General features: G+C 38.4%; 1 long non-coding RNA gene across 6 annotated transcripts in view; it reads left to right on the top strand.

Moving 5' to 3' along the window:
• LOC137223567 (uncharacterized) overlaps positions 1-23,233 on the top strand; it is a 386,144-nt gene extending 362,911 nt beyond the window's left edge. For all 6 annotated transcript variants that reach the window (XR_010942922.1, XR_010942925.1, XR_010942926.1 and 3 more), the window contains one exon: positions 20,846-23,233. This is a non-coding gene — a long non-coding RNA (uncharacterized lncRNA). The remainder of the gene's footprint in view (positions 1-20,845) is intronic.
• The last annotated feature ends 746 nt before the right edge of the window (positions 23,234-23,979 follow it).

The raw sequence follows: 23,979 nt of genomic DNA, 5'->3' as shown, positions 1-23,979 counted from the left end.
GGCAAGTAGCTTTCTCTTTCTTGTGTACATAAATCAGGAAAGATATAGCAGCTAGAGCTAAAGTAGCCATCTTATAGTGAAGAAAGAGAAAGGGGAGTGTGTGTGTGTGTGTGTGTGTGTGTGTGTGTGTGTGTGTGTGTGTGTGTGTGTATGTTCAGGCATGTGTCTTCTTTATAATCATCATGTGAGTACCTGGATCGATCTATACCTGAACTGGACCTCTGACAGGGTCTTCAGTTACATAGCCAATATATTTATTTTGCTTATCCAGTTCGAGTTGGGTTTTCTGTGATGTTAGAAAAATCATCAAGATAGATACACTTGCTTAGTTTCTATCTTTAATCCTAAACTAAAGCTTTAGGAGAGAAGGGATTAGATCTTATCCTTAATTATTCCATTAGTGCCTAGTCTAGTACTAGTTACCAAATAGATTATTAATAAATGTTTGTTGAATGCATAAAGATGGTGTAGTGTCAAGCTTCAAGGGGGTTCCAATCTTTTCAGGTGTGACCTCAGTTGCTCAGACTTTTTGGTGTTTCAAAAGGGCCTGGAAGAGGTTGGGTCATGTCTGACAATGGTGACAAATGTGGGGCATTCAGAAAACCAGTGTTAGCTTGCAGATTTTCACAAAGATTTTTGTACCTGGGAAGATTTAAATGGAGGCTGTGTGTCAAGGCAGTTCCTGAGCTCCCAGACTAAGACAGGAATGTCCAGCTTCACCAGAAGTCCTGCCTTTTCCTGCTGCTAAAATCACCCTGGGACTGCTGACACTGAGTTATAGAATCAGAATTTTCAAGTTCAAATAAACCCTAGGGATTCTTTAGCTCTTATTTTACAGAGGCAGAAACGTATGCTCAAATAGTTTAAAAATTGGTCATCCAGTCCACTATACTTCACTCCATACCACAGTCCTTTATTTTCCCCTCCTTTCTTACATCTTTCCTTTCTTCCTTCCCTTCTTTCTTTCACGTCAGATACCTTTATATATGACTTTTCTTTCCCTGCCAGCCATATTTGTAATATTGGGACTGCACCTATGCTGGCAAATATAACATGATTTTTGTTCTTTAAGCAAAATCTATCAGAAGATGAAAACAAGGCAAAAGACAACTCTAAATTGTGATAACTATCGAAGACTTTTGAAACCCATTTGCAGGGCACCCTATTCAGTCTCCTGGCTGAGTTATGGTGACTGGTGGTCAGAGAGAATGTTATGGAGGACTTCAAAGAAGTAAAACACAAACTGAGTCCCTAACTTTGCCTCAGTTAGAGGTTACCAAAACAATAAGATTAGGGTTAAGGTGACTTCCATAGTTCAACAAAGTAGTAGTATGGTTTATCAGATGGGTAGTGTGGAGAGATGAGGCTGTAGAGGCACATGGGGTGTTTGGAGAGAATTATTTTGCTGGTCTTACAGGAACTCCTGACTTTTTCCCAAGGATGGGAAGCGTTTGAGAGATTAGGAGCAGGGAAGAAGCATGGTCAGATGGGCATTATAGAGTGACTCCTCTAACTGCCCAGATTGATGGGTGGGTAGACTGATGACAGAGAGATGAGTTAGGAGGCTGTGTCATTAATCCAATGTGGGGGGCGGGGGGTGGTAAAGGCCTGCAAAGCTGTGACAACACAGACTGCTAAGACAAGACACCCTGACACTGAGATGAGTCACTACCCTCCCCCTTCCCTCCTTTCTTCACCTTTAATGATTTCTGGATGTTCTGAAGTGGAACCTGGCAGATGGCATTTTAAGAAAAAAAATTACTTCACAGCCCAAGGTTCCAATTTGATTTATATTTTATCCTACCAGAAGGAGATAAGGATGCAGTACATTCTTAAGAATGAATGATTCAACATGGTGCCTTTACAAAATGAAATTGAAGCGGCGGGAAGCCTCATTTGCAGCCGTAAGAATACAAAAGACACAAGAAGGCTGATTTGTGATTGTAGCTTTTCCTCAATAAAAATTAAACTGATTACAAAGAGCTGACAATGAGACGATGCCTTGAAGAAGTAATGTTTCTGACATTTCACTGAGTGTTTACCACAAATATTCAAATTTATCATTCTTGACATTCTTTAGAAAAATGCTGATAAAGTATTAGTTTGGTCCTGCAATATTTGCTCTTATGCATTATATGCATGTATAATTGATGGAAAATTAAAAGATTTCTGATCTCCCCATCATATTCATTTTTAAAATTAAAGGTTCTGATGAAAAATCATGAAATTAAGCCCAAAGAGTTTTACTTTGAATAATAAATGCATTTAAGGAGTGAAAATACCTATTTTCTGTAGAAAAAAAAAAGTGTCCATCATTAAAATCCTATTTTTTGTTGTTGTTGTTTGTTTTTTTGTTTTTTGTTAAGTCAAATTTTAGAGAAGAATTATTGACAAAATAATACTAGGTAACATTTATATGACCCTTAAAACCTTAGCGATGTGATCTTATTTAAATATTTTAACAGTTATATTGATATTATTAGTGTCCCATTTCACAGTAGGAAACAAAATTCTGCTCACTGTCTGATCTCAGACAGGTTACTAACCTCTCTGACCTTTCTTTATCTGTAGATGCACCTGATTGTTCCTGTGTCATGGGGCTAGTGTGAGGATTATGGAATCCACATAAAACACAGCACACCATGAGTTCATAGTGCTGTTGATATTATTAACTGTCACAACCAATATCTTCACAACAAGCCTACATTTATTTTTAACATCTTTATTGGAGTATAATTGCTTTACAATGGTGTGTTAGTTTCTGCTTTGTAACAAAGTGAATCAGTTATACATATACATATGTCCCCATATCTCTTCCCTCTTGCATCTCCCTCCCTCCCACCCTCCCTATCCCACCTCTCTAGGTGGACCGAGCTGATCTTCCTGTGCTATACAGCTGCTTCCCACTAGCTATCTATTTTACCTTTGATAGTGTATATATGTCCATGTCACTCTCTCACTTTGTCCCAGCATACCCTTCCCCCTCCCGGTATCCTCAAGTCAATTCTCTAGTAGGTCTACATCTTTATTCCCGTCTTGCCCCTAGGTTCTTCTGACCATATTTTTTTCTTTTCTCTTTTTTTTTTTAGATTCCATATATATGTGTTAGCATACAGTGTTTGTTTTTCTCTTTCTGAATTACTTCACTCTGTATGACAGACTCTAGACCATCCACCTCACTACAAATAACTCAGTTTCGTTCCTTTTTATGGCTGAGCAATATTCCATTGTATATATGTGCCACATCTTCTTTATCCATTCATCTGTTGATGGACACTTAGGTTGCTTCCATGTATTGTAAATAGAGCTGCAATGAACATTTTGGTACATGACACTTATTGAGTTATGGTTTTCTCAGGGTATATGCCCAGTAGTGGGATTGCTGGGTTGTATGGTAGTTGCATTTTTAGTTTTTTAAGGAACCTCCATACTGTTCTCCATAGTGGCTGTATCAATTTATATTCCCACAAGCAGTGCAAGAGGGTTGCCTTTTCTCCACAGCCTGTGTAGCATTTATCGTTTGTAGATTTTTTGATGATGGTCATTCTGACTGGTGTGAGATGATATCTCACTGTAGTTTTGAGTTGCATTTCTCTAATGATTAATAATGTTGAACATTCTTTCATGTGTTTGTTGGCAAACTGTATTTATTCTTTGGAGAAATGTCTATTTAGGTCTTCTGCCCATTTTTGGATTGGGTTGTTTGTTTTTATGATATTGAGCTGCATGAGCTACTTGTAAATTTTGGCGATTAATCCTTTGTCAGTTGCTTCATTTGCAAATATTTTCTCCCATTCTGAGGGTTGTCTTTTGGTCTTGTTTATTGTTTCCTTTACAGTGCAAAAGCTTTTAAGTTCCATTAGGTCCCATTCGTTTATTTTCGGTTTTATTTCCATTTCTTTAGGAGATGGATCAGAAAGGATCTTGCTGTGATTTATGTCATAGAGTGTTCTGCCTATGTTTTCCTCTAAGAGTTTGATGGTGTCTGGCATTACACTCAGGTCTTTAATCCTTTTTGAGTTTATTTTTGTGTATGGTGTTAGGGAGTGTTCTAATTTCATTCTTTTACATGTAGCTGTTCAGTTTTGCCAGCACCACTTATTGAAGAAGCTGTCTTTTCTCCACTGTATATTCTTGCCTCCTTTATCAAAGATAAGGTGACCATATGTGCGTGGGTTTATCTCTGGGCTTTCTATCCTGTTCCATTAATCTATATTTCTGTTTTTGTTCCAGTACCATACTGTCTTGATTACTGTAGCTTTACAGTATAGTGTGAAGTCAGGGAGCCTGATTCCTCCAGCTCCGTTTTTCTTTCTCAAGATTGCTGGTGCTGTTCGGGGTCTTTTGTGATTCCATACAAATTGTGAAATTTTTTGTTCTAGTTCTGTGAAAAATGCCAGTGCTAGTTTCATAGGGATTGCATTGAATCTGTAGATTGCTTTGGGTAGTAGAGTCATTTTCACAATGTTGATACTTCAAATCCAAGAACATGGTATATCTCTCCATCTATTTGTATCATCTTTAATTTCTTTCAACAATGTCTTATAATTTTCTGCATACAGGTCTTTTGTCTCCTTAGGTAGGTTTATTCCTGGGTATTTTATTCTCTTTGTTGCAATGGTAAATGGGAGTGTTTTCTTAATTTCACATTCAGATTTTTCATCATTAGTGTATACAGATGCAAGAGATTTCTGTGCATTAATTTTGTATCCTGCTACTTTACCACATTCACTGATTAGTTCTAGTAGTTTTCTGGTAGCATGTTTAGGATTCTCTCCGTATAGTATCATGTCACCTGCAAACAGTAACAGCTTTACTTCTTCTTTTCTGATTTGGATTCCTTTTATTTCTTTTTGCTCTCTGATTGCTGTGGCTAAAACTTCCAAAACTATATTGAATAACAGTGGTGAGAGTGGGCAACCTTGTCTTATTCCTGATCTTAGTGGAAATGGTTTCAGTTTTTCACCACTGAGGACAATGTTGCTTGTGGGTTTGTCAATATATGGCCTTTATTGTATTGAGGAAAGTTCCCTCTATGCCTACTTTCTGCAGGGCTTTTATCATAAATGTGTACTGAGTTTTGTGGAAAGCTTTCTCTGCATCTATTGAGATGATCATATGGTTTTTCTCCTTCACTTTGTTAATATGGTGTATCACGTTGATTGATTTGCGTATATTGAAGAATCCTTGCATTCCTGGGATAAACCCCACTTGATCATAGTGTATCCTTTTAATGTGCTGTTGGATTCTGTTTGATAGTATTTTGTTGAGGACTTTTGCATCTATATTCATCAGTGATATTGGCCTGTAGTTTTCTTTCTTTGTGACATCTTTGTCTGGTTTTGGTATCAGAGTGATGGTGGCCTTGTAGAATGAGTTTGGGAGTGTTCCTCCCTCACTATATTTTGGAACAGTTTGAGAAGGATAGGTGTTAGCTCTTCTCTAAATGTTTCATAGAATTCGCCTGTGAAGCCATCTGGTCCTGGGCTTTTGTTTGTTGGAAGACTTATAATCACAGTTTCAATTTCAGTGCTTGTGATTGGTCTGTTCATATTTTCTCTTTCTTCCTGGTTCAGTCTCAGAAGGTTGTGCATTTCTAAGAGTTTGTCCATTTCTTCCAGGTTTTCCATTTTGTTGGCATATCATTGCCTGTAGTAATCTCTTATGATCCTTTGCATTTCTGCAGTGTCAATTGTTACTTCTCCTTTTTCATTTCTAATTCTATTGATTTGCGTCTTCTCTCTTTTTTTCTTGATAAGTCTGGCTAAAGGTTTAACAATTTTGTTTAGCTTCTCAAAGATCTAGCTTTTAGTTATATTGATCTTTGCTATCATTTCCTTCATTCCTTTTTCATTTATTTATGCTCTGATCTTTATGATTTATTTCCTTCTGTTAACATTTGGGTTTTTTTTTTTTTTTTTTTTTTTTTTTTGGTCCTTCTTTCTCTTATTGCTTTAGGTTTAAGTTTAGGTTGTTTATTTGAGATGTTTCTTGTTTGTTAAGGTAGGATTGTATTGCTCTAAACTTCCCTCTTAGAATTGCTTTTGCTGCATCCCATAGGTTTTGGGTCATAGTGTTTTCATTGTCAATTGTTTCTAGGTATTTTTTGATTTCCTCTTTGATTTCTTCAGTGATCTCTTGGTTATTAAATAGTGTGTTGTTTAGCCTCCATGTGTTTGTATTTCTTACAGATTTTTTCCTGTAATTGATATCTAGTCTCATAGCAATGTAGTCGTAAATGATACTTGATACAATTTCAATTTTCTTAAGTTTACCAAGGCTTGATTTCTGACTGAAGATACGATCTATCCTGGAGAATGTTGCATGAGCACTTGAGAAGAAAGTGTATTCTGTTGTTTCTGGATGGAATGTCCTATAATTATCAATTAAGTCCATCTTGTTTAATGCATCAGTTAAAGCTTGTGTTTCCTAATTTACTTTCATTTTGGATGATCTGTCCATTGGTGAAAGTGGGTTGTTAAAGTCCCCTACTATGATTGTGTTACTGTCGATTTCCCCTTTTATGGCTGTTAGTGTTTGCCTTATGTATTGAGGTGCTCCTATGTTGGGTGCATAAATATTTACAATTGTTATATCTTCTTGTTGGATTGATCCCTTGATCATTATGTAGTGTTCTTCTTTGTCTCTTGTAATAGTCTTTGTTTTAAAGTCTATTTGTCTGATATGAGAATTGCCACTCAAGCTTTCTTTTGATTTCCATTTGCATGGAATATCTTTTTCCATCCCCTCTGTTTCAGTCTGTATGTGTCCCTAGGTCTGAAGTGGGTCTCTTGTAGACAGCATATATACGGATCTTGTTTTTGTATCCACTCAGCCAGTCTATGTCTTTTGGTTGGAGCATTTAATCCATTTACATTTAAGGTAATTATCGATATGTATGTTCCTATTACCATTTTTGTAATTGTTTTCGGTTTATTATTGTACACCTTTTCCTTCTCTTGTGTTTCCTGCCTAGAGAAGTTCCTTTAGCATTTGTTGTAAAGCTGGTTTGGTGGTGCTGAATTCTCTTAGCTTTTTCGTGTCTGTAAAGGTTTTAATTTCTCTGTCAATTCTGAATGAGATCCTTGCTGGGTAGAGTAATTTTGGTTGTAGGTTTTTCTCCTTCATCACTTTAAATATGTCCTGCCACTCCCTTCTGGTCTGCAGTGTTTCTGCTGAAAGATCAGCTGTTAACCGTATGGGGATTCCCTTATGTGTTATTTGTTGTTTTTCCCTTGCTGCCTTTAATATTTTTTCTTTGTATTTAATTTTTGACAGTTTGATTAATATGTGTCTTGGCTTGTATTTCCTTAGATTTATCCTGTATGGGACTCTCTGTGCTTCTTGGACTTGATTAACTATTTCCTTTCCCATATTAGAGAAGTTTTCAACTATAATCTCTTCAAATATTTTCTCAGTCTCTTTCTTTTTCTCTTCTTCTTCTGGGACCCCTATAATTCAAATGTTGGTGCAATTAGTGTTGTCCCAGAGGTCTCTGAGACTGCCCTCAATTATTTTCATTCATTTTTCTTTATTCTGCTCTGCAGTAGTTATTTCCAGTATTTTATCTTCCAGGTTACTTATCCATTCTTTTGCCTCCATTATTCTGCTATTGATCACTTCTAGAGAATTTTTAGTTTCATTTATTGTGTTGTTCATCTCTGTTTGCACTTTAATTCTTGTAGGTCCTTGTTAAACATTTCTTGTATTTTGTCCATTCTATTTCCAAGATTTTCGATCATCTTTACTATCATTATTCTGAATTCTTTTTCAGGTAGATTGCCTATTTCCTCCTCATATGTTAGGTCTGGTGGGGTTTTGCCTTGCTCCTTCATCTGCTGTGTGTTTCTCTGTCTTCTCGTTTTGCTTAACTTACTGTGTTTTGTGTCTCCTTTTTGCAGGCTGAAGGTTCGTAGTTTCTGTTGTTTTTGGTGTCTGTCCCCAGTGGCTAAGTTTGGTTCAGTGGGTTGTGTAGGCTTCCTGGTGGAGGGGACTAGTGCCTGTGTTCTGGTGGATGAGGCTGGATGCTGTCTTTCTGGTGGGCAGGTCCACGTCTGGTGGTGTGTTTTGGGGTGTCTGTGGACTTATTATGATTTTAGGTAGCCTCTGTGCTAATGGATGGGGTTACGTTCCTGTCTTGCTAGTTGTTTGGCACAGGGTGTCCTGCACTGTAACTTGCTGGTCGTTGTGTAGAGCTGGTTCTTGGCATCGAGATGGAGATTTCTGGGAGATTTCTGCTGTTTGATATTATGTGGAGCTGGGAGTTCTCTTGTGGACCAGTGTCCTGAACTTGGCTCTCCTACCTCAGTGGCACAGCCCTGACACCTGCCTGGAGCACCAAGAGCCTGTCCTCCACGTGGCTCAGAAGGAAAAGGAGAAAAAGAAAGAAAGAAAGAAAGAAGAAGATACAATAAAATAAAGTAAAATAAAATAAAATTATTAAAAGATGAAAAATAATTATTAAGAAAAAATAAATTTTTTAAGTAAAAAAAAAAAAAATCGGACAGACAGATCCCTGGGACAAATGGTAAAAGCAAAGCTATTACAGACACAATCACACACAGAAGCATACACATACACACTCACAAAAATAGCAAAAGGGAAAAACATATATATATCTTTGCTCCTAAAGTCCACCTCCTCAATTTGGGATGGTTCATTGTCTATTCAGGTATTCCACAGTTGCAGGGTACATCAAGTTGATTGCGGAGATTTAATCCGCTGCTCCTGAGGCTGCTGGGAGTAATTTCCCTTTCTCTTCTTTGTTCGCCAGCTCCTGGGGTTCAGCTTTGTATTTGGCCCTGCCCCTGCGTGTAGGTCACTTGCAGGCGTCTGTGCTTCGCTCAGACAGGACAGGGTTAAAGGAGCAGCTGATTCGGGGACTCTGGCTCACTCATGCCGGGGGGACGGAGGGGTAAGGATGCGGGGCGAGCATGCGGCGGCAGAGGCCAGTGTGACGTTGCACCAGCCTGAGGCGTGCCGTGTGTTTTCCCGGGGAAGTTGTCCCTGGATCCCGGGACCCTGGCAGTGGTGGGCTGCACAGGCTCCCGGGAGGGGAGGTGTGGACAGTGACCTGTGCTTGCACACAGGCTTCTTGGTGGCGGCAGCAGCAGCCTTAGCATCTCATACCTGTCTCTGTGGTCCACGCTGATAGCCGCAGCTCGCGCCCGTCTCTGGAGCTCCTTTAAGCGACACTCTTAATCCCCTCTCCTCGCACACCAGGAAACAAAGAGGCAAGAAAAAGTCTCTTGTCTCTTCGGCAGCAGCTCCAGACATTTTCCCGGACTCCCTCCCGGCTAGCCGTGGCGCACTAACCCCCTTCAGGCTGTGTTCAGGCAGCCAACCCCAGTCCTCTCCCTGGGATCCGACCGAAGACCGAGCCTCAGCTCCCAGCCCCCACCTGCCCCGGAGGGTGAGCAGACAAGCCTGTCGGGCTGGTGAGTGTCATTTGGCACCGATCCTCTGTGCGGGAATCTCTCCGCTTTGCCCTCCACACCCCTGTGGCTGCACTCTTCGCCGTGGTACCGAAGATTTCCCCCTCCGCCACCCACAGTCTCCACCTGCGAAGGGGCTTCCTAGTGTGTGGAAACCTTTCCTCCTTCACAGCTCTTCCTACTGGTACAGGTCCCGTCCTTTTTTGTCTTTTTTTTTTTTTTTTTGCCCTAACCAGGTACGTGTGTGTGTGTGTGTGTGGGGGGGGGGGTTCTTGCCTTTTGGGAGGTCTGGGGTCTTCTGCCAGCATTCAATAGGTGTTCTATAGGAGTTGTTCCACATGTAGATGTATTTCTGATGTACTTGTGGAGAGGAAGGTGATCTCTGTGTCTTACTCTTCTGCCATCTTGAAGCTCCTCCTCCTACATTAAGCTCCAAGCCTGATTTTATTTCTGACTTTCTTATTGCTAGTTTAATTGTCTTGAGTCATCTAAAACCCATTATTTTGTTGTTTACATGTTCTCCTTTCACAATACACTCTACCTGTTTTTTTTTTTTTCCTCCTTTCCAGTCCCTCTACAATTTGTATAAATTTTATAGTTTTCTTAATGCTGCTTATCTAGGCTTTACTCCGTCATCCTTTTCATTTACTTCATTCTCCACAGTGACACTATGGGGATCTTCCAAAGCATTATTTAGCTTTGGTTATATTACTTTCCTGATGAATTCTCGTTGTCTACAAGATTAAGAACATATCACATCCCTGACACTCAAGGGCTATTGTATCTTGTTATCTTCTAATTTTCCCTAAATGTTTCTAAGGAATGCTAAAACAAGAACACCTTTTAGTGATGCAAGGTTTTATAGTTTACAAAGTGTCTGTGCTACCCATATATGACATTTAATATGAAACCATTAACTGTCTCTGTCATAGCTATTAGATGCATGTTTAAATGCTTTACACTGGAGGTGCTATAGCTCTGCCAAGTAAGGAAATGCATTTTATCTCGATTCTTGAGAAAAGTGACTACTTACAGATGAGGTCCTTACAGATTTTAAAATTGGTAAAATTAAAGATGAAATGGTAATATCAAGTTCTGTTAAGGATGAAGAGCTACCTGATCTTTCATACGTTACTGGTGAGAAGGCAAAATGCTACAGCTGTCTTGGAAAACAGGTTGTCAGTGCCTTATAAAGTTAAGAATATGCTTTCTATATGGCCTAGCAATTCCACTCCAGGGTATTAACCACAAAGTAATGAAAAGTTTTGCATGTAAACTTTGTCACAAATGTTCAACTTCATTTATAAAAATTAAAAATAGCAGCTTCATTTGTCACAGCCAAAATCTGTAAATAACCTAAATGTCCTTCAGAGGGTGACTGGTTAAACAAACTCTCATAAATCCATACAGTGGAATACTACAAAGCAATAAAAATGAGCAAATTGTTGATTTAAACAACAGCTTAGATGGCTCTTAAGCACAGTAAACTGAATGAAAAATGCCTGTCTCCAAATGTTGCACACTGTATGATTCTGTTTATTTAGCATTCTCAAAGTGACAAAATTAGAGACATGGGGAACACATGAGTGATTGTCGGGGATTAGATTGAGAGCATAACTCTTAAGAGGAGACATTTGAGATTTCCTATGTGGTGATGTAGTTGTTCTATATCTGGATTATTTTGGTGGTTATACAAATCTATACAAGTTCTGAAATGTCAGAAACACACACACACAAATGAGTGCATGTGAAAACTAGCAAATTCTGAAGATGTTCTGTAGTTTAGTTATTAGTATGGTGCCAATATTACCATGGTTACAGAAGACGTTATCATTGGAGGAAAATAAATGAAGAGGACACAGGAACTTTCTGTATCATTTTTGCAACTTCTATGTTAGTCTAAAATCATTTCAAAATTAAAAGATTTTTAAAATGTGAGAGAGATGAAATAGTTCCAATGTCATAACAAAGACTAAAAAGCTGATTATACAGAGAAAACCTAGACACAAACCTCTCTGACTGGCACAGCAGAGAGCTATAGCATCATCTTCATTTTCATTAAGAGATAGAGCAACAGCCAACATGTTGGAAGGAAAGAAAGATTTTTGTGGCATCAACTGATAGAGACTCAGTCGTTAAAGTCTATATTTTGAGCAAATGCTTAAATCTAGTCTAAGATCTTTCTAAAGCAAGAAGTAGTTATTTCCACACAAATAGTGTGGGGCAAGTTCAACATATGACCCAAAATAGAAACCAAGCTGGGCAAAGCCAGAAATATGGCAAGCCTATGTTCTATCACAAAGGTAATTTTTGAGCTGATTTAAAAGTCTTAAACTAGAAATTGTTTTCAAACTCTTGAAAAAAGATCACACACACTCTGACACAAAACAGGTAAGTCCAATAGGCTAAGTAAATCCTGGCATCTATTGGGGTGATAGATGCCATAGAGACATTATTTTAAAAACCTTTTTACAAAGGAGAAACCAGAGCTACCAAGACTCATTATATCCTCTAGAATTTTTAGTATGTAGCTTGGTATATTACCTGCTTTTTACTATAACCATCTCACTTAACAGAACCTTTTGTATTTATTAATTAATTTATCTACTTACTTATTGAAGCAATATCAGTTGCTTCTTTATTATGTGCCATGAATGATGTAATTGGGTGCAAAAATGAACAAGGTAGAAAGACCTCATGAGGCCATTATAGGGGGGGAATCACCCAATAATTAAAACAATAATTAAAATTGTGATGAGTACAATATTTGAAATGGGCATGATGAAAACATATAAAAGGGAACCTGATCAATTATAAATTTAATAATAGCTCCCTAAAGTCAGACTCTTTCACCCTACAATTCCATTTCCCCTAATATCAGGTTGTGGTGAAAAGTTTCAATTCAGTGGTGTGGACATGGTGCCCAAGGAGTGTCTTAATCACAGTCATGATCCAAGATAACAGAGGTCCATGAAGTGGAGTAGAAGAGTAGGAAGGTGAAATCAGGGTAGGTAATTTCACTCAAAAATATAAAGGGAAGTATTGTTGATTCCTGTGAGGTCCTTTTGGGGTAGCAGGTCTAATGCTTTAAACGGTTGTGGGCAACACTCAATTTCCTAATGAGGAGAGAGAACTGGTGATCCAGCAGAGTGGGTACCTGGAAACACAGCACACATCAGGAAGCAGAGAAGAAGACAGGTATTTAGTTTCAGGAGTCCAATATCTGAACAGGGAAACTATGGATAGAAGACCAAGTTTCCTATCTAAGGCTGAGCTTAAAGCCTGTGGGCTAATACCAGCTAGTACACATGCTTTTCCCAACTCTGAGGAATCCTTCAGCCTCCTGCCTAATTTCTTCATCCTTTGCCTCCATTGAGTTCTGTAGTTCTTAACCAATCCTGTAGTTCTTAACCAATCCTGACTCGAAGCAGGAAAAGTTTAATCTGTGTGGGTTGTTTTCACCAGCTTTCGAAGGTCTAGTTGATAAATGATTTTTTCCATTTAGACCTTAAATGTAAACTGGTTCTTCCAGTACAATATCCTATCTTCCAAGCAATAAAAACAAGTTCCCTAGATGACATTAAATGGAGACGCTCCATTAATCAGTTAAAAATGCTGTCAATGACGAATCCTGAACCACTGTCCAAGGACTGATCATTTTGCCTTTCCTTAGCAGCCTATAGTCTGTTTGCCTACTCAGGTTACCAGAACAAGGCTTGTTAAGGTGGTGCCAAAAACATCTCCATTTTTCCTTTACCAAAGTGCTCATCACATTTTCTCTGCAAAGGACATGGATGTCCAGATATATTTGACAGCTCTGATACCTAAGAATTGCCAAGATGGGCATGCAGGTCAGAGTCCCCCAACCCACCATGAACCTTAACATAAAAGATTAAATGAAATTTTAAAGTGATGTATGGAAAGGGAAAATACAAGTTGAAATTTCCAACAGTCTTAAAGGAGGGAGAAGTTACTTCTAGGTGAGGTGATTAGGGAGAGCTTCAAAGTGGAGGTGGTCAGACAGAGAAAGACAAATATCATATGATATCGCTTATATGTGGAATCTAAAAAAAATGGTACAAATAAACTTATTCACAAAACGGAAATAGAGTCACAGATGTAGAAAACAAATTTATGGTTACCAAGGGGAAAGCAGGGGGGAGGGATAAATTGGGAGATTGGGATTGACACATACAAACTACTATATATAAAATAGATACTAATAAGGACCTACTGTATAGCACAGGGAACTCTGCTCAATACTCTGTAATGATCTATATGGGAAAAGAATCTATAAAAGAGTGGATATAGGTATATGTATAACTGATTCACTTTTCTGTACAGCAGAAACTAACACAACATTGTTAATCAACTGTACTCCAGTAAAAATTAATTTACAAAACAACAACAACAAAAACAACCAAACAAACAAACAAAAAAGTTGGAGGTGGTAAATGAATGAAGCGTTAAAGATTAGTAGTGCAGACACCATGGAATTGCACCACTCAGGGCACTCTTCAAGAGAACCTACTGCAAAAAGTGCACTGATTGACAGCTTCCAGCTTCCATACCTTGTCTTTGAATTCACTGTAAAACACACCTGAGGCCATGACTTCCAACCAATGACTGAACATAATGGAGTTACTGGCGAAGGGCTATTTTTTCCCAATACTGGACTCCTCTAATGAGTAATCTTTGCTCACAAATCCCTATTGACCTGGTTGAGACGTTCTCAGAACTTCAGTGTAGTCTGAGGCTCTTTATACCCCATATTCCTCCCTTCCTTCTTTCCTTTCATAGGTGCAAGGCTGACCTCATAGTTTGAAGGTTCTTCTCACTTCCTCCTGCTTACACTTCCCTTTGTCTTTCAGGTGTTCCTGTGAAGAGATTTATTTCACCAATAAATTTCTTGTACATCTAATGTTGCCTTGGTGTCTGCCTCAAGAAGGTCTGATACAGACAAATTTTTCTGAGTGATTGATTTGATTAATGGATGGATTAATCAACATGATCACAGCTCTGTTTAATTTGATGAAAATGTTCATACTCAAGCATCAGTCATGTGTGGGATTTCCCTTAGTTTCTTAAGAATCGAGGCTGAAAAACATGTAGAAAGTGAAAAGTAGCAAAAAAGCATCTATAATGAAATCATCTTGTGTTCTGTCTGAGCTGTGGACCTTGAGACCTCGGCCCTGCTGACCCTCAGATTTCCCTCAGATTCTGTCAACCCAAATTCCATCTAACTAAGGAGCAGAATCTGCCTTCTTGCTCTATAGACAGTTATTGCCCTCAGAACTTTTGAGAATATTTTTCCCCCAGGCTTGTTTCTGTGTCAGTTTCTGGACCTCAGAAGACATTACCTTGACCTATCATGAACCTGTTTATTTATTCATTCATTCATCCAATAATCCTAAATGAGGGCTTGTAGAAGAGACTGTTAAAGTGTAGTGAATAGAGTAGACTTTGAAACTCGACTGCCTGTGTTCAGATATGAGCCCCACCACTTAAATCAATAAGACTTAAATTCTCTGTGACTCGGTGTCCTCACTTGTATAAAAGAATAATAAAATACTTATCCTATAAAAGCATTGTGAGGATGGGATGTAAAGCATAATATGTGTAAACATCCAGGACAGAATATGCTACATAGTAAGTATTCACAAAATCTATTATTAGTCAGTGTTTCTACGTGCCATCACCTGCGCTAGGATTTGGAGATACAATAGTTAATAAAAGACACGTAGCCCATGCCCTCAGGGAACTTATATTGTAGTGGAAGAGACAAAACCCCCCAAGTAAATAGAAATTAAATACTTTTGCATGGTATTAAGTGCTACAAAGGGGAAAGGGAGTGCTGGATTAATATTATGCTACTTAATTTGGGGGTAAGGGATAGCCTCTCCAGGGAAAAGCATTTCAGGAGGAGACAAAACATATGTGAACACCTGTGGAAGGAAGGAGTTTAGGGTGTTGGAAAAATGAAAAAAAAAATTAGCAACATGTCTTGATAAATAGATTCATCCTAGGACACATACTCTAGACCAGACCCTCAGTGTCACATGCACATTTTGGTCCAGCTTCCTGCTGGGGTTTGATACTGTTAGAACCCACTTGGCCTTTTACATTCTGCAGCCCCAACTTTACCTCCACATTACCCACAGGCATTTTTGCAGTGATTACCCTGATCATGCCCTGTTTATGAGCCAATGGCTACTCTACACTTGTCCCTGTGTTTATCCAGTACGTGACTCTGAGAAGCATCCATCTTAGAAGATAAGAGTGTAAACTCTGCATCCAGTTCCCAAAGTTCCCACCATCACTTGACCTTGGCATAGCTACTTACTGTCCTGTGCTTCAGATTACTCATCTGTAAAGTGAGATTAACAGTATTTTCTAATTCATAAGACTGTTGTAAGTGTTCAATGGATTAGCATAAATAAAAGAGTTCTAAACATGACAGTCTGTACATGTGAGCTATCAACATCATCATCATCATCATCATCATTACATAGGCTCCTGCTATTACTCTAGGACTCTATCTTTGAGGATGCTGCTCGTGTTTCACTGTCTTACAGGGCATCTCTTCCTTTTCCTCTCAGGGAAAGTTTCCTACTGACTTCCCCGGCCTGGGTTTCGGACCAAGGGCTAGTCTCTCAATTAGGAGAGGAAAATCCAGAGTGGCATTAGAAATGCCTCAGTATTCACATGCATGCATCCAAACACACCTCTACCTTTGTGACTCCACAGTGCCATCTGAAATGGTACATCCACCTTGACTCTAGGTTCAAGTCTCTCACTGTGTTGATAGTCTTCCCTATGTTCCATCATAAATGATAGTGTTAGGGAAAGCAACTGACATTTTAAATAATCATGATCTTCAGTAAAATGGCACTAATTTTAATGCTTTCAACTGCTGCTCCTTTTCAAGGCACAAAGCAGCCAGACTTCCTTTTTACTGAAGAGATTGCTAATGTGATGACATACAAACCATCAGCTGCCTCCCACGCGGATACTGACAGCTGGGGTGCTTTCAGCATTCTCCATAGTTATCGTCCCCTCTCCATTCGCCTCTTTCGCAGATTAGATTGAAATGGTAGTATTTCACTCCATTTGAGACCAGGGGGTTCTGCAGATTGACAGGTATAATTATCACGTTTGCTTCCCAGCATGTGGTATCTAAGTAATAGCCTCCATATTTATCCAACGTTAATCAGGAAAGAGTTCAATCAGTTGGAAAGAGATTTGTCAAATGAGGTCCTGCCTATAGAACTCATCCAATAATGATGGTCCTCATTTCTGATATGAGGTTAGAGTCTTGAAACTCTGGGAACAACAGTTATCACTCAACTACTCCAGGCCCTTATAGGGGTGTTTGGGTCCATACAGAGGAGCTACAAAGAGGCCCAACTGGGGAGATGAAGCAATGCAGGGACTTCCATCATAAAGAGAGTAATCAGAGTAAAATGAGTGCAAGAGAATAAAATATAATTCACCACAGTTTGGAAGTTTAGTTAGTAAAAGCAGTAACACATTGTTTTGTTGCTTTATTTTATTTTATTTTATTTTTGTTTGTGGCAAAGGAATGAGGATCATAGCTGTTTGGCGCTCTGATGAAATTTAAAGAAGGTCTAGCCTGCCTTCCCTTTTCCCTTTTATAATGGGAAAATATCAGACTTTTCCTACGAGCCTACAGTCATTTGGCTCATTAGGGGGAGATCAGAATTTACACAGAGGAAGAAGCCAAGAAATGAAGCAGATTTATAAAATGGCCCATGCAGTCACAGTTGTTTCAATTTATATTGTCTTGAGTTGAAGGGATGGAGGGGGACTTTAAACAGATGTGGTCCAACCCCCTTCTTTAATACCCCTGAGAAAGGCTGTCCAGTCTCTCCTTGGATTCCATCCATGAAGTATGAACATCCAAGTGTCAGAAAACTAGAAAGCTAAATGAAAAAACGGGGCCAAGTGCAGAGCCCACTTGGGTGCTGCTCCTAATAATGGTAATGGTAATGGTGATAGTAATAGTAATAGTAATAATGATTCTTGAGAATGGGAACCAATCTTATATTGAACCATTGCTCACTCCAGACCAGGCAACATTCAAGGGCTTGACAAGAATCATCTTATTTAAACCTTTCCACAATTCTATGAAGCAGGTGACATTTTCTCCCTCAATTTGGAAATTAAGCTTAAAATATCAAGCAAATCCCTCTGGGTTACCCAGTGGTCAAGTGATGAGCTACAATGGCCTGATTTACAGATTTTTCTTAGCCATAATGCTACACTGCCTTGCATGTTCTCCTTGCCTTGCTTGCATCAGAAGTTCAAAGAGAACATGCAGAAGAGAAAGGGAGTAAGCAAAAGGGGAATTTGGGCCTGGTATTTCTTCAGGAAAAAGTCCATAATAAACAGAGAGAGATAGCATGTGCTCACACAGAAATGAAAGCTTGACCCAGGCAGAAGTTAGAAGTGAATAAACACAGCCAGTTAAGTTTGATTCTTCAATTGCTGTGTGCTTTCTGGAGAGGTTCATCAAATGGCCCACTGCCTCCCTTGTCTGTTTATTTTATTTTGTTTTTATCTCACTGAGCAGAAACCGGTCTCTTCTCTGTGGCACTCCCATAAAAGTTAAATAACACTTCTATTAAAAGACACAGGGAAAACTCATTCCCATTTCCTTCAGAGACCTACTTGTCGCTATCCTGCCTCTAGTGTGACCATCTTAAAAAAGAATAATTTTCCTTAATACCAAGAATGGTTTATATTACATTATAGTTGCTCTGAAAAAAAAAAAAGGATACTTTTATTTTCCCAGCAGGTATGGTAAGTCTGTTCAAATAAGTTGGGATTTTTTTTTTTTTTCTAAATGAGAAAAGTGGGCAGTCTGAACCACACCAAATCTTTTAGGCATACCTGGGAAGGGAAAAGTGAATGTGGATGTTTCTTAAAACAATTGTTCTTTATGTGTCAAGCATTATACAAGAGTACCCACGCTACCTCATTGGATGCTCACAGCAATCTGTTGAAGCAGGCATTGTCATCACCCATCGTTTATAGAGCAGGAAACTGCAGTGCATGAGGGTATGAACTTTGTCAAGTTGATAGAGTCAGTCTGCTTCAGAGCCAGGACACCCATGAGTCTTGCTTGAGGGCTACTTATAAGGACTCCAGGGGGAATGACATTTGTGTGTAGAAGTGATCAGGGAAGCCCATCCTAAGGAAGGAAAATCTGAACTGAGACCTGAAGGATGGGGAGAAGATGGAAAGCAAGCATTCTGAGCAGAAAGAACAAGTGCAAAGGCTCCAAATGGAAAGAACCAACACTTTCAAGGAAGAGCCAAGATGTCTTGATGGCTTAAGGAGGATGTCTGAATAAGCAGTAGAACTGAGATTCCAATCCATGCAGGGTGGTTTCAAGACCCACATAAACAACTCTGTTACACAGACTTTCTCAATCCTGTTGAATGCTGCAGTATTTCCCAAGTAAGACTAAGACAGAGAACTTGCCCATTGACTTGCATTCTGGAGACTTTAACAATAGTAACATCCATGGCAGGATGGTTGGCAGAATCCAGATAGGAAATGTGGGAAGTGTAAATGGAAGACTAGGAAGAACAGCCAGCAAGTGTTAAAACTTTTTCAAAGAAAATTTCCTGAGAATGCCAGAAGATAATGTGGCATCAAGGGAGGGTTTGTGAAAGGAGAAACAAACGTGTGAATGCTGATAAGATTGATCCAGGAGACAGAGGAAGAGTCATGATACATGAGAGAGAAACTGATTATGTCCAGAAACATTAGTGCATGATTTGATTCTTAGCCTTTGGCTAAAAGGGATTTATGGACATCTAGGAACTGGGGATGTGTGTTTCATCCTGTTTATCATGTTTCCATACTATGCCCATCCCTCACTTGTGATAAGCCAAATATGATCAATATATAATGTACACGTTGCTTTTATTTTCAGTGGTTTTATTTCTTTCCCGAAAGTTCATTGATTGAGTCACTGCTTTGTGATAATTAAATGAGATAGTCAATTAACTTATTATCTCATTCTCTCAACAAATGTGTTTGACTGTCTTCAATATGCCAGACACCATAACAAATTAAGTGATAGAAATATGGATAATATAAGTGTATGATACCTGCTCCCAAGAAGTTCTTGCTTTTATAGAATGAGATGCAATATTCTACAGCATGTATCACAGTCCTTTTCTCAATCAAGTTAAGTTTTCTTGTGTATTTGTGCTACTGGAAAGAGACAGATATGTAAATAAGTCAGAGTTTTAAACATTTTTCAGAGCTTTTTTCCTTTATCTACTTTTCCTTAATTTTTACCTCTTCTCTTCTTGAATGTTCACTTGTATATATTCAATTATATATATTATATTATATATTAAAGTGAATATATAGTATATATTATATCTGATGAAAGACATTATCTAGAATACATAACAAACTTTTACAAATCAATAACAAGACCAATTAACCAATTAAAAATTGGGCAAATGATTTATACAGACATTTCACAAAAAAGATATATAAATGACTAATGAACACAGAAAAATGTTCTCAGAATCATTAGCCATCAGGAAATACAAATTATAATCACAAAGAGATACTATTCACATCCTCTAGAATAACTCAAATTAGAAAGATGGACAAAAGATGTAGATGAGGATGTGTACAGGCTGGAATTCTCATACCTTACCAGGAGGTGGGAGTGGGTGTGTAAAATGTTACAACCAATTTGTAACACTATTGGGCAGTTGAACATATATGTACCTAAAGACCCAGAAATTTCCACACCTGTTCATTTACCCAAAAGAAATGAAAAGTTATCTCCACACAAATATTTTTCAAGAATGTTTAGAGCAAATTTATTCATAATGGCCACAATTAAAATGTCCATCAACACTTCAATCAATAAACAAACTGTGGCATGGTCATATGAAGGAATATTATTCCTTAATAAAGTGGAACAAATGCCTGATGGATATATCATGGGTGAATCTCATAAATATTATGTTGAGAGAAAGAATCCAAATACAAAATAATACATACTGTTTGATTCCATTTATTTGAGAGCAAAACTAATCTTTGGTGATAGAAATTAGAATAGTGTTTGCCTGTGAACTTGGGGATTTACTGGAACAGGCACAAGGGAATTTCTGATGGAAAATGGGCTTAATCCTGATTGGGGTACTGAAACATGGGTATAAAAATGGTCAAAACTCATCATATTGTATATTTAGTGTGATAAGCATAATTTTAAGAAGGCCCCATGACCTTTGCCATTGGTGTTACTCCCATGATTTTCCTATAGTATAAGCCAAAGAGGAGATTATTTGGGTGGGGCTAATATAATCATATGAACCCTTTAAAAGCAGAGAGTTTTCTCCTTTTGGTTACAGAGTGAGAAGTCAGAGGACTTTGAAGCATGAGAAAGATTCAAGGCACCTTTTCCGGTTTGAAGATGAAGAAAACTACATGACAGGGAATGAGGGGCCCTCTAGAATTTGAGAGCTGACTGACAGCCAGCAAAGATATCAGGACGTCAGACCTACAATTGCAAGGACTGCATTCTGCCAATGTCAGTGGATTGTTCCGCATTGCCTCCAAATAAGAAACCTGCTGGCTGCAATTTTGATTTCTGCCTTATGAGACCTTATGTAGAAAACCAAGTTGACCTCACCCAGATGTCTAACAAACTGTAAGATAATAAATGGGTACTGCTTCATTTTTTATTTTTATTTAATTTATTTTATTTTTAATTGAAGTATAGTTGATTTACAATATTTCAGGTGTACATCAACATGATTCATTTATATATATTCTTTTTCAGATTATTTTCTGTTATAGGTTAAGATATTGAATTTAGTTTGCTGTGCTATATAGTACGTCCTTGTTGTTCTATTTATACATAGTAGTGTTTATATGTTAATCCCAATCTCCCAATTTATCCCTCCTCCCCCCTCTTTCCCCTTTGGTAACCACAAGTTTTTGTTTTCTATGTCTGTGAGTCTATTTCTGTTTTGTAAATAAGTTCATTTGTAACATTTTTTAGATTCCACATGTAAGTGATATATATTTGTCTTTCTCTGTCTGACTTAACATTAAATTTGTGGTAATTTGTTATGTGGCAATAGAAAACTAATACATTTAATTATTATTTAGGAATTTCACTGTATGTACATATTACCTCTCTCCCTCTGTGTTTGTGTGCGTGAGTGTGTGTGTGCATGTGTCTATACCAAGGAATTTAGCTGGATTTAGAATCACATTGAAGTTTAATAGAAAACACAGATTAGAAGCTGAGTTTATCTCGTGGATACAGAGTAAGCAGCCTCTGCTTCCACATCTGGTGAGGTATAAGAAACATATGACAAACACAGGATTCTTAAATAAAGCTCTTTGCATTATTGGAAAAAAATAAGTATATGTTTAAGGACGCCACCATTTTTGTTTCTCTAAACATGCTCTTCTCTAGGTTTCCCATAGGGAACATTTATTGAGCTGTTACCATATACCAGCCATTCTTTTAATATCTCTCCATATATTAACTCATATAATCCTCACAATAGCACCATGAGGTAGATAGGTATTTTCATCATCTCCAGTTTACAGATAACTCACGCCAGGATAACAGATAACTTACGCAGTGAGACAGTCTGCCTCTGGAGCTCCAGCTTTAACTATAATGATGTATCTTGCCGTGTAAAAAGTGGAGCCATCCTGTATCTTTTCCTCACACCTCAAATCCAATCCTATAGAATGTCCTAATGGCTCTACCTTCTAAGCATATTCTTACCCTATTCTGAGCCACCATCAGGTACTCATCTGGACCATTGGAATAACCTCCCCCACCCCCATTGCTCTCCCTGCTCCTGACCTTTGTCCCCATCCCCCATGGTCCTTGGTCCACAATATTGCCAGATTAGCTCATTTCTCTCCTTTCTTAAAATGCTCTGATGGCCTCAACTACACTCAGAATAAAGATTTTGCAATACTTCTCAGGGAACTTTTGGCAGTGTCTAGAGGTATTTTTGGTTGTTATGGCTTAGGGGTAGAAGTGCTACTGGCGTCTGTCTGGTGGATTGGGAACAGGGATGCTACTAAACATTCTTCAATGCACAGGATGTCACCCCAAAACAAAGAATCATCCAGCTCACATTGACAGTAAGGCTGAGGTGAGAACCGCTGTTCTATACGGAGCATAGCAACACATTCAAAGATAAGGGCATTATATACTTTCAAACCCTAGTGTTTAAGAGTTTCTGGGTTCCCCTCAAACTACCATGGGGACACAGCATCCTGCTAGTCAGGGACATAAACTAGGCCTCGCTCTAGCTTGGATCAGGGAGCTCTCTCTAGAGTGGAGAACTTTGCTCTGAGCTGAGACTGAAATCTTGAGATGCAGCAAGTGGTGAACTGAATTTTGAAGAGTGATGAGTAAGTAGAAGAACATTCTTCACAAACATCATAAAGGAATGGCTGCCACTGCTTTGACCTCAGGAACACCTGCTTTTCTTCTGCTTCCTAGGGTTGCTGATCACTGCTTAGATTAATTTAATGCCCTCATGCATGCTGAAATATTAATGACTAACATGGTAAAGCCTTTACATAATGATCAATTTTTAGTAACATTCTTTATTATAAAACAATATAAACTTAAAGTAAAAAAAAATTGGAAGGTATTTTTTAAATTAAAAATCTGAAAGAACAGTGGAAAAGAAAGAAAAAGAAATTATAATTCTACTACTCAGAAGTAACAACTGATAATACTTTGGCCCGTGTGTGTGTGCAGGCAATATTTTATAATGAACATTCTCTCATGTCATTAAATTTTTGAAAACCATTGTGTAATATTCTATCACATAGCAGTATGTTTACTTTAAGATTCTTCCTAGTTTTCGTCATTGAGATTGATCACGTCCACTTTACTGATCAGTTGTGAAAATGAAAGAAGATATCATTAACTCAACGAACATTAATGAGATATTTTCTGTGTGCCAAACATTATACTAAGTGCTATGTGTAAGAGATGAATGAAACAGGATTTCTCTATTCAAGATGAATCAAACAGCATTGGTGAGTGTTGTATGGGCAGAGAGCAGATGAGAAGTTGGTACTAGCTTACAAGGAGGCTCCTGGGAATCACTTGCTTTGGTGGTAAATATAGCAAATGAGACTGCTTGCAGTGTCCTCCCTCTAATCCAGAAACTTCTCACTTACACTGAGCCTTGCTCTTCTGCCCATCCAAACAGTGTACTGACTTCTAAATCCCTGTACTGAAAACTATCTTATGTGGGTGTTTTATAGTCTTCTAAGGCTGCCATTACAAATTACCATAGACTGGGTGACTTAAACAACAGATTTATTTCTCACAGTTCTGGAAGCTGAGAAGTTAAAGATCAATATCACAAACAATTTGGTTCCTGTCAGATCTTTCTTCCTGGCTTGCAAGTGGCCACCTTCAATACCATCATGAAGGTCCCACCTTCATGACTTCATCTACACTTAATTACTTCCCAAAGGCCCCACCTCC

Source organism: Pseudorca crassidens, chromosome 4 (assembly GCF_039906515.1).
Source record: "Pseudorca crassidens isolate mPseCra1 chromosome 4, mPseCra1.hap1, whole genome shotgun sequence".
Lineage (NCBI taxonomy): Eukaryota > Metazoa > Chordata > Mammalia > Artiodactyla > Delphinidae > Pseudorca > Pseudorca crassidens.
The sequence above is the reverse complement of the archived record's forward strand: the minus strand, read 5'-3'. Positions and strand labels throughout refer to the sequence as shown.